The sequence below is a fragment of the Suricata suricatta genome, chromosome 12 (assembly GCF_006229205.1).
Source record: "Suricata suricatta isolate VVHF042 chromosome 12, meerkat_22Aug2017_6uvM2_HiC, whole genome shotgun sequence".
Taxonomy (NCBI): Eukaryota; Metazoa; Chordata; class Mammalia; order Carnivora; family Herpestidae; genus Suricata; species Suricata suricatta.
This window is the reverse complement of record NC_043711.1, coordinates 130,698-138,660: the sequence shown is the minus strand read 5'-3', so window position 1 is coordinate 138,660 and position 7,963 is coordinate 130,698. Positions and strand designations below refer to the sequence as shown.

The 7,963-nt window shown below is 57.6% G+C and overlaps 1 protein-coding gene across 1 annotated transcript in view; it reads left to right on the top strand.

Moving 5' to 3' along the window:
• Positions 1-494: 494 nt before the first annotated feature.
• The window catches only part of SHC2 (SHC adaptor protein 2), a 29,804-nt gene continuing 22,335 nt past the window's right edge, over positions 495-7,963 (top strand). The window contains exon 1 of the mRNA XM_029917170.1: positions 495-553. The gene's annotated coding sequence lies outside the window, so the exon portion shown is untranslated. The remainder of the gene's footprint in view (positions 554-7,963) is intronic.

The following is a 7,963-nucleotide window of genomic DNA, read 5'->3' as shown; positions in this document are numbered from 1 at the left end:
CGCGGGGCGCGCGGGGGGTGGCCGGGCCCCCGGACGCCAGCGCCGACGAGTGGACCCGCAAAGGCAGCTTCATCCACAAGCCGGCGCACGGCTGGCTGCACCCAGACGCCAGGGTCCTGGGGCCCGGGGTCTCCTACATCGTGCGGGTGAGTGCGCCGGCCGGGATCCCGCGGATCGCACCTCCCCGGACCCCCAGCTTGGGGCTCCCCTCCCCCACCCACTTCCTTCTCTCGGACGCCCGGACCCCGAGAGCCAGGTCTCTCTTCCCCATCGTCCCTCCTCTCCCTACCACCCCGGACCCCCATCTCCAGGCGGCTCTGCGCTGGCCACCCCCAACCGGGAGGCTCTGGGGTCGGTGTTCCCACGGAGTCACGTGGGGAGGGGCGGGGAGAGGGAGGCAGGTGGGTGGGGGACACGCATGCGCAGGGTAAACATGCTCCCGCTCCGGTTGTTGGGATTGGGAGTGTGCGGAGTGAGGACGCGGGTGGGCACGTGCTACCGCCGGACCCCCTTTCAGGCGGCAGAACTGGAACCTGCAGATACCTTGGTTCAGGTGGGGGGCCCGGGGAAGGGGTATCCGGACGGGGGCCGCGCCCAGACAGACCGCAAGACTGACGGGACACCGGGGGGGGGGGGGGGCTCGGGATGTGACGCAAAGAAAGGGGGAGCACCTGCGAACCTGCGCGTACGACTGTTAACATCTTTACCTTCTCTGCTCAAAACACCTGCCCTGGCGGGCCCTTTTCGATGAACCTGAAGGAAGTAAGCGGCCGAGTGTGTCGCTTGCTGTGAAATGTCCCTCAGCGTCCCCGAGAGAGAGCCTTCCTCCTGCACACCCACAGCCCTTTGCTAACGTCTGGGAAGTTATTCGAGACTCCGAAGTGTCATCAAACATCTGGCAGTCAGTCACACCCCTCAGTTGGCTCTTGGGACCAGGAGCCTGGAAGTTAATGTGATTGCGTTTGGCTATCTGTCCATTCCCTTTAGAACCGTCTCCAACACCTCTTCCAGGGCTGGGTTGAGTAGTGTCTCCCGATAAATGCATGTCCGTGGGAACCTGCGAATGCGGCCCTACTGAGGACTAGGGGCTTTGTGGAAGCATCAGGTTAAGACGAGTTCACCCAGGAGCAAGATGGCCGAACACCGTGGCTGGTGTGTTTACACGAAGAGGACGTAAGGACACAGACACAGGGGCACAGGGGAGCCACGGAGGATGGAGGCAGAGGCGGGAGTGACACAGCCGCAGTCCTGGGGGCACCAAGGGGGTTACGGCTCACCACCGCAGGAGCCGAGGAGGCAGGAAGGACCCTCCCCTGGAGACTGGGGACAGGTGTGGCCTGGCCTCCAGCTTGCTTTCAGACTTGTGGGCTCCCAGAACCGGGAGCACATAGGCTTCTGTTGTCAGCTGCTCAGAGTGTGGTCCTCGGTTAGGGCAGGCCCCAGGAGAAGACGGCGCCCTGACAGTGTGGCCGCTCTGAATGTCCCATATGCTCCCTCCACCTGCGGTCCAGGCCTGCAGCATCACATCCCAGGGGGGCCTGTTAGATGGGTAGAGCCTCAGGCCCAACGTGGGCTTGTTGAGGCTGTAGACTGCCACACATTCTGGGTCTTTCTCTTCCTGAGCCCTGGCAGTGGGTCCACAGACTTAACTGGATTCAGAATTGGCTTTGTAGCAAGAGCGTTTCGTGGGTTGTGCTGAGGACTTGACACCACAGGGGGGCATGTCTGCCTTCGGCTGTGGGTGCAGGGGTTTGCGGCGTTCAGAACTCAGATGCTGGCGTGGTGGGGTGCAGGGTGTTGGGTCATCCCAATGATCGTAACATTTTTGTTAATGCAGCAAATATTTAATGCATGCCCATCCCGCCAGGCCCTGACAGCCTGGTAGGAAATGAGAAGGTTCTGGTCCCTGCTCTTACAGAGCTTGGATTCTAGATGGAGACACGGACAGCAAGAACTAAGAGAACCCGAATGGAAGGTGCAGGCAGGTGCTCAGGTGCAGGAGTTAAAGTGCTGTCGGGCGAGGGACTGGGTGGTCACCTCAGCTGGGGCAGGAAGGGGACGGCATCTCTCAGCAGATGACATCGAAACTGAGGCCGGAACCCATGAGGCCCCAGACGTGGAATGGCCTGGGAAAGAGAGCTCCGGGCAGGGGCACAGCAAGTGTGAGGGCCCAGTGCAGCGAAGGAGTGGGCCTGTTTAGGGACCAGCAGGAGACCCACATGGAGCTTATGGAGAGGAGGAGCGGGGTAAGAGATCCGCTGGCGAGCTTGGCCCTGGATGGTCTCAAGCAGGGTCACAGGGTGGAGTTGGGGTTTTGAGAGGGTCTTTCTGGTGGCCCTGTGGAAATGGTGTGGGAGTGGGCGCTGGACGGGCAGCAGAGAGACCCACGAGGGGCCAAGGAGAGGAGACCTGGACCAGGCCAACATGAGGGTGGAGAGAAGTGGGGACAGTGTCTGTGTTGGAGATGGAGCCCAGAGGAGTCTCCGACTGATGGATGAAGGGCCCTGACTCTGGCTGGTCGGAGGGCCCTGCGGGGTCTGAACCAGCCTCCACGCCCCCCGCTGTCTTCGAGCCTCTCTCCCTGCACTTAAGTCAGAGAGCCAGGTCGCTTCCTCCTGGCTCACAGAGCGGCAGGAAGGTAAGGCAGGGAGCCGCTCAGGTCACGCCAGGGTTGGCTGGTCTGAGCAGGACTCTTTCACACTAGGACCCTGGGACTGCAGAGAGGATGTGCTGTTCCCATTTATGTAAGTTGGGAAACTGAGGCACAGAGAGGCAGAGTGTGTCCACAGAAGCGGAGTGAAAATCCAGTACCAGACCTGGAACTAAGATCCCTCTTTCAGAGCTGGGACTCACTGCTGTCTGTCAAGTACTAGGATGGGTGACAGATCGACGACCTGTCCTGGTCCTGGGACCTGTGGATATGTCCCCTCACGCAGCAGAGGGGACCTTGTCCAGGGCCCTCAGGGGGCGTGACCCTGGGTCCCTGGGGGCCCAGCATTCTCACGAGGTCCTCAGGAGAAGGAGGCAGAGGGTAGAGGGTCGGAGGCAGCCGGGTGGACCCGTGAGGATGGAGGAGGGGCCACGGGCCAAGGATGCGGTGCCTCTGGAAGCCGGAAATGGGGGTGGGGGTGAAATGGGGCTCCCTGGGTCCCAGGGCCCCGGCCCTGCCCAGGCCTGGGTGTTAGCCCGGAGTCCCATGTCAGACTCCTGAGCCCAGAACTGTAAGGGAATAAATTTATGTTACATGTGTGGTAACTTACTGTGGCGGCAAGAAGAAGCTGGAACGCCAGTTGGCTCACCTCCCTGACATCACTGAACCGTCACAAAACCCTGGAGTGATCCCTACTTGAGATGGAGCCCTGGAGGGAGCCGATCTTGGCCCCTGAGCCTGCGTTCAGTGCCGCGATCAGGGGGCGTGTCCTCACCGCTGGAGGCCTCCACCTGCTGTACCAGATCAGGAGCCCGAGGCAAAGTCCGGGAACCGGCCAGGAGTGCTGCTGCCCTCGGCTGCGCCACCCTCCTGACTCAGGGCTCAGAGGTAAAGACGTCGATTGTTTTTTGTGAGCGGAGACCCCGGGTGCCCTTGCCTCAGCAGCTCGGTGACCTCATCGTGGATCCAAGCGCTTCTCATTGTGTTGGGGTGAAGTGTCCCCCACGCTCGTGTCCGTCTGGCGCCTGAAAACATGGTCTTACTCTGAGTAGGGTCTTTGCAGAGGTGATGACAGGAGGACGGGGGCAGACTGGAGGCGGGCGGGCCCCGAGTCGCTGACCGGCGTCCTCATGAGCCGTGTGAGGGCCAGAGAAGGAGGCAGAGACTGGAGTGACCTGTCTACACCGGGAGCTGGACGGGCAGCAAGGACCCCTCCCCTGGCACCCCCGGAGAGAAGTGGTCCGCACCACGCAGTGTCAGGCTTCTTCTCCAGACCACGAGGGGAGACGCCTCTGTTGTTTGGAGCTGCCCGGTGTGTGGCGCCCTGTCACAGCCGCCCCTCGCAGATCAGCGTCCCCTCAGCCTGCAGAAAAGACCCTCTTCCCGTGAGGCCCTTTCATGAATAAGAGAGCCATTCCCAGAAATCCCAGCCAGCTTCCCCTCACGTCTCATCGGCTGGACTCGTGTCCTGTGACTTTCCCTAAACCTAGGTCATCGCTGCCCAAAGAACTTCCTGAGACAATGGAATATTTTAGATCTGTGCTGTCCCATGTGGTCGCCCCATGTGGCCACTGAGCCCTTGAAATGTAGCTAGTGTGAGTAACAGACTAAGTTATTAAGTTCACTTAACTTTGAATTCAGCTTGTCCTCTGAGGCACACGCTCACCGCGCTGGGCAGCTCAGCCCGTCCCCCGTGACCCCCGGGCCGTCTGGGGCAAGAAGTGAGCCTGCCCCTCGGACAAGCCGGCATTTGCACCACGCTTAGGGGGACCGCTAACCTTCCTCCCGCTCCGACGATTGTGACCCATTCGACTTCTCCTTTCACTAGGATGTCCCTGATGAGACCTTTCTGGTTTTTGAGGTGCCCTCACTCATGCCCTCTCAGGGCTCTTTCTGAATGAAGGTTTTTACAACGTGTGCCCAACTCCACTTATGGTGCTTTGAGGCACAGAGAGACAGCGACCCTGCCCAGGGGGCCTGACTCTGGCTGCGGACCGGAGCTCAGGCCCGGACACATGTCAGTGACACGACTAGCACTCCGTGTCGCTCAGTCTTTCCTGAAGTGTGGTTCTCAAATGCTGGCAATATGCAAGGAATTGTGGGAAGTTGGCTGAGTAGAGATAAGCTGCAAATGTAGCTTATTCCTTGGAGGAGAGGGTAGCATGTCTTCGGGATTGATTAATTCAGTGGCCTGACAACATCCCTAAAGACCTAGCTCTTTCCATCGTTTTGCACTGCCCTCTCCAGCATGCTGGCTTAGCTGCCCTCATGGTTACAAAATGGTAGCCACAGCACCAGGCATCACATGTGGGTCCAGTCACAGGCACTGGAAGAAAAGACCATTTCTTTCTTAGTTCTCTTTGTGCGACTCCCCACCATTCTTCCCTACCCCTGTCCCCCACTGCCCCCAAATGGCAAAATCCACTCATAGTAAGGGAAATGGGATTACCAAATTGGCTTAAACCAATTATGAGCAGGGTGTGGTGCCTAGACATCTGGGAACTCATTATAAATGTGCATTCTTGGGCTCCACCCCAGAGCTGCCTAGTCAGAAACTCTGGGAGTGGGTCCAGCAATCAACATTTCCAGGTGATTCCAACGTCCATTAAGATTTGGGAACAGCCAGGTTCAGACAATTGCTTGCAAGCCTGTTGGATCAACCATGACTTATTTATACCTGGTATTTTGAAACCCTCCACCCTGAAACGTACTTAAGGCATACGTGACACCTACCCGCACATTCCCTTCCCCTCAAAATGCATGTGACGTAATAAAGCAGCAGTTAAAGGAGAAACGAAAGGACAACGCTCGAGAGTCACTTAGGGCGTGTTTCAGTGTGTAAACATGTGGAGCTCACAGTGAGGTGGGCAGGAGTCCGCGCCTTGAGGCCCACCGTGTGCGTGGCAGCCACGGACACGCTGGAGTTGCTGTATGGAACACGATGTTCTAAAACAGTGGGCACCTCCTGGTGAAGCCTGAAGCACACAAGTCAAGTCTGTCGTATGCATGATGCTTTCTTTGATTCCGTGTGGATGGAAGCCATACTGGAAAGTGAAACAGAGAATCACCCTGCGACCCAGCAATCCCACTTCTGGGAGCGCGCCCCAAACAGTTCAAGCCAGGGACTCAATTAGGTGTTTGCGCACCCCTGTTCCCAGCAGCACGACCCACAACAGCCAAAAGAAACAAAAAGGTGGCAACACCCCAAGTGTCCATCCAAGGACAAAGGACAAACACAATGTGCCCATCCACATGCCAGAATGCGATCCAGCCTCAGGAAGGAAGTCCTGCCACCTGCCACGGCGTGGACGGACCTGGAGGACACTGTGCGCAGTGACAGAAGCCAGACACAGAAGGACACGTCCTGCGTGGCCCCACTCACAGGGGGGTTCCAGAGGCGTCCCGCCCACAGAGACAGAGAGTGGATGGTGGGAGCCAGGGTGGGGCAGGGGGCGGGGAGTCATGCTTCATGGGGACAGAGTCTCAGTCTGGGGAGATGGAAAGTTCTGGAGACAGATGCTGGGGGTGACTCCAGGACAGCGTGAATGTGCTTGATGTCAGTGCACTTAGAGATGGTTAGGATGAGGGGGCGCCAGACTGGCTCAGTGGGTGGAGTGTGTGACTCTTGATCTTGGGGCTGAGAGTTTGGGCACCATGTTGGGTGTGGAGATTACGTAAAAACGAAATCTTTAAAAAAAGAAGTGGCTAAGGTGGCAAATCTCATGTGTATTCTACCATAGGAAGGAAACAAATGTTGCCTCGCCTGACTTGGGTTATGACTGAAGAGAGTTAAGCCTGGAGGCATGGTGATCATACTGGGTTTCCCACGTGCACACGTGCCCACAGGCCGTTCTGAAGGGACCTAGGGCGGCTGGCGTCCATGGAGGCTTCCCGCGTTAGGGGCAGGGCGCCCCGGCCTTCTGGGGAGCTCACACTGGTTGTCTTGCAGGCTGGCCCTGGGTTTGTGTCTGACTGTGTTTGCTCGTGGCTGGGTTCAGGTGTGTGTACTGGGCGAGAGGCACAGAGCTGTGCTGTGTCTTATCCAGTGAGCAAAGCCGGAGGCAGGGATGAGTGTCCGTCCTCTTACCGGTTCTGGAAACTTGGATCACTTGGTGTCTTGGTAAGAACGGTGTCCCTTCCCCCAAGTTCATGTCTGCTGGAGCCTTAGAATGTGACTGTATTTGGAAATAGGGTCTTTGCAGGTGTAATGTGGTTAAGATGAGGCCATCGTAGACGAGGGTGCTGTAAATCTGCACGACCGGACGGACACATGTGTGACGACAGAGGCAGAGACTGGAGTGTGGCTGGCGCGGCACACGTCCGGCCCCCACCCCCCTCAGAACGCAAGGACGAAAGGCAGCACCTTCCTTGGAGGCTTCGGCCGCAGCCTGGCCTCTACCCACACTAGGATTTGGATGTTGGGTCTCTAGAACTGAGAGGAAATACATTCCTGTTGTTCTAAGCTGTCCAGATTGTGGTGCTTTGTCTTGGTGGCCCCAGGACACGGACACACTGGTTAGGGTGACGCTTGTTTCCTTTATTATTAGTGAGTATCCGTGAGGATGTAGGGTTTTCTTTTTAACCAGACCTTTAACATTGAGGGAGAACAAGCATAAGGTGTGTGAGGGAGTCTCAAGTTCGGGGCCTGTTGTGCTTTGGCACCTGTGGTGCAGCCACGCCGACCCCGCTGCGCCCGAGCCTCCCCTGCCCTGCCCTGCCTCCACCCCCATGTTCTAGAACTTCCCTGCGGAGGGAGGCTTAGAGGCAGGGCAAACATCCTGGTACCCAACAAGCTTCCACTGATTTGTCTTACAAGTGGACAGCTCTTGCCTGGATGGACACTTCCTGTCACGATAATGAGGTTTTTATTTCAGTGGTTATTAGGAAAACGCTATTAGACATCAAACCAGAGGCTGATGGTAGCAATAGGCGCTTTCCTCTTTTCCTCATAAAAAAATGTACATAATATATAGAATATATTATATATATATATAAAATTTAGTACCATAAAATTTACCCATTTAAATTGTACAGTTCGGATTTTTAGTACATTTATACAGTTGTGAAACCTCACGGTGACCTAATCCCAGAACATTCCATCACCCCAGAAAGAATCCAACCCGGTCCCCATGAACCATCACCTCCCGTCCCCATCCCCACGGGCCCCCTCTCGTCCGTGGACGAGCCTGTTCCGGACGGTCCCGCACGTGGACTCCCACCCCGCGTGGCCTCTCGTGCCCGGTTCCCTCCCGGAGCGTCGTGCGTTCAGGGTCCGTCCCCGGGGCGGCGGGTGCGGGCGCCTCGCTCCTGCTC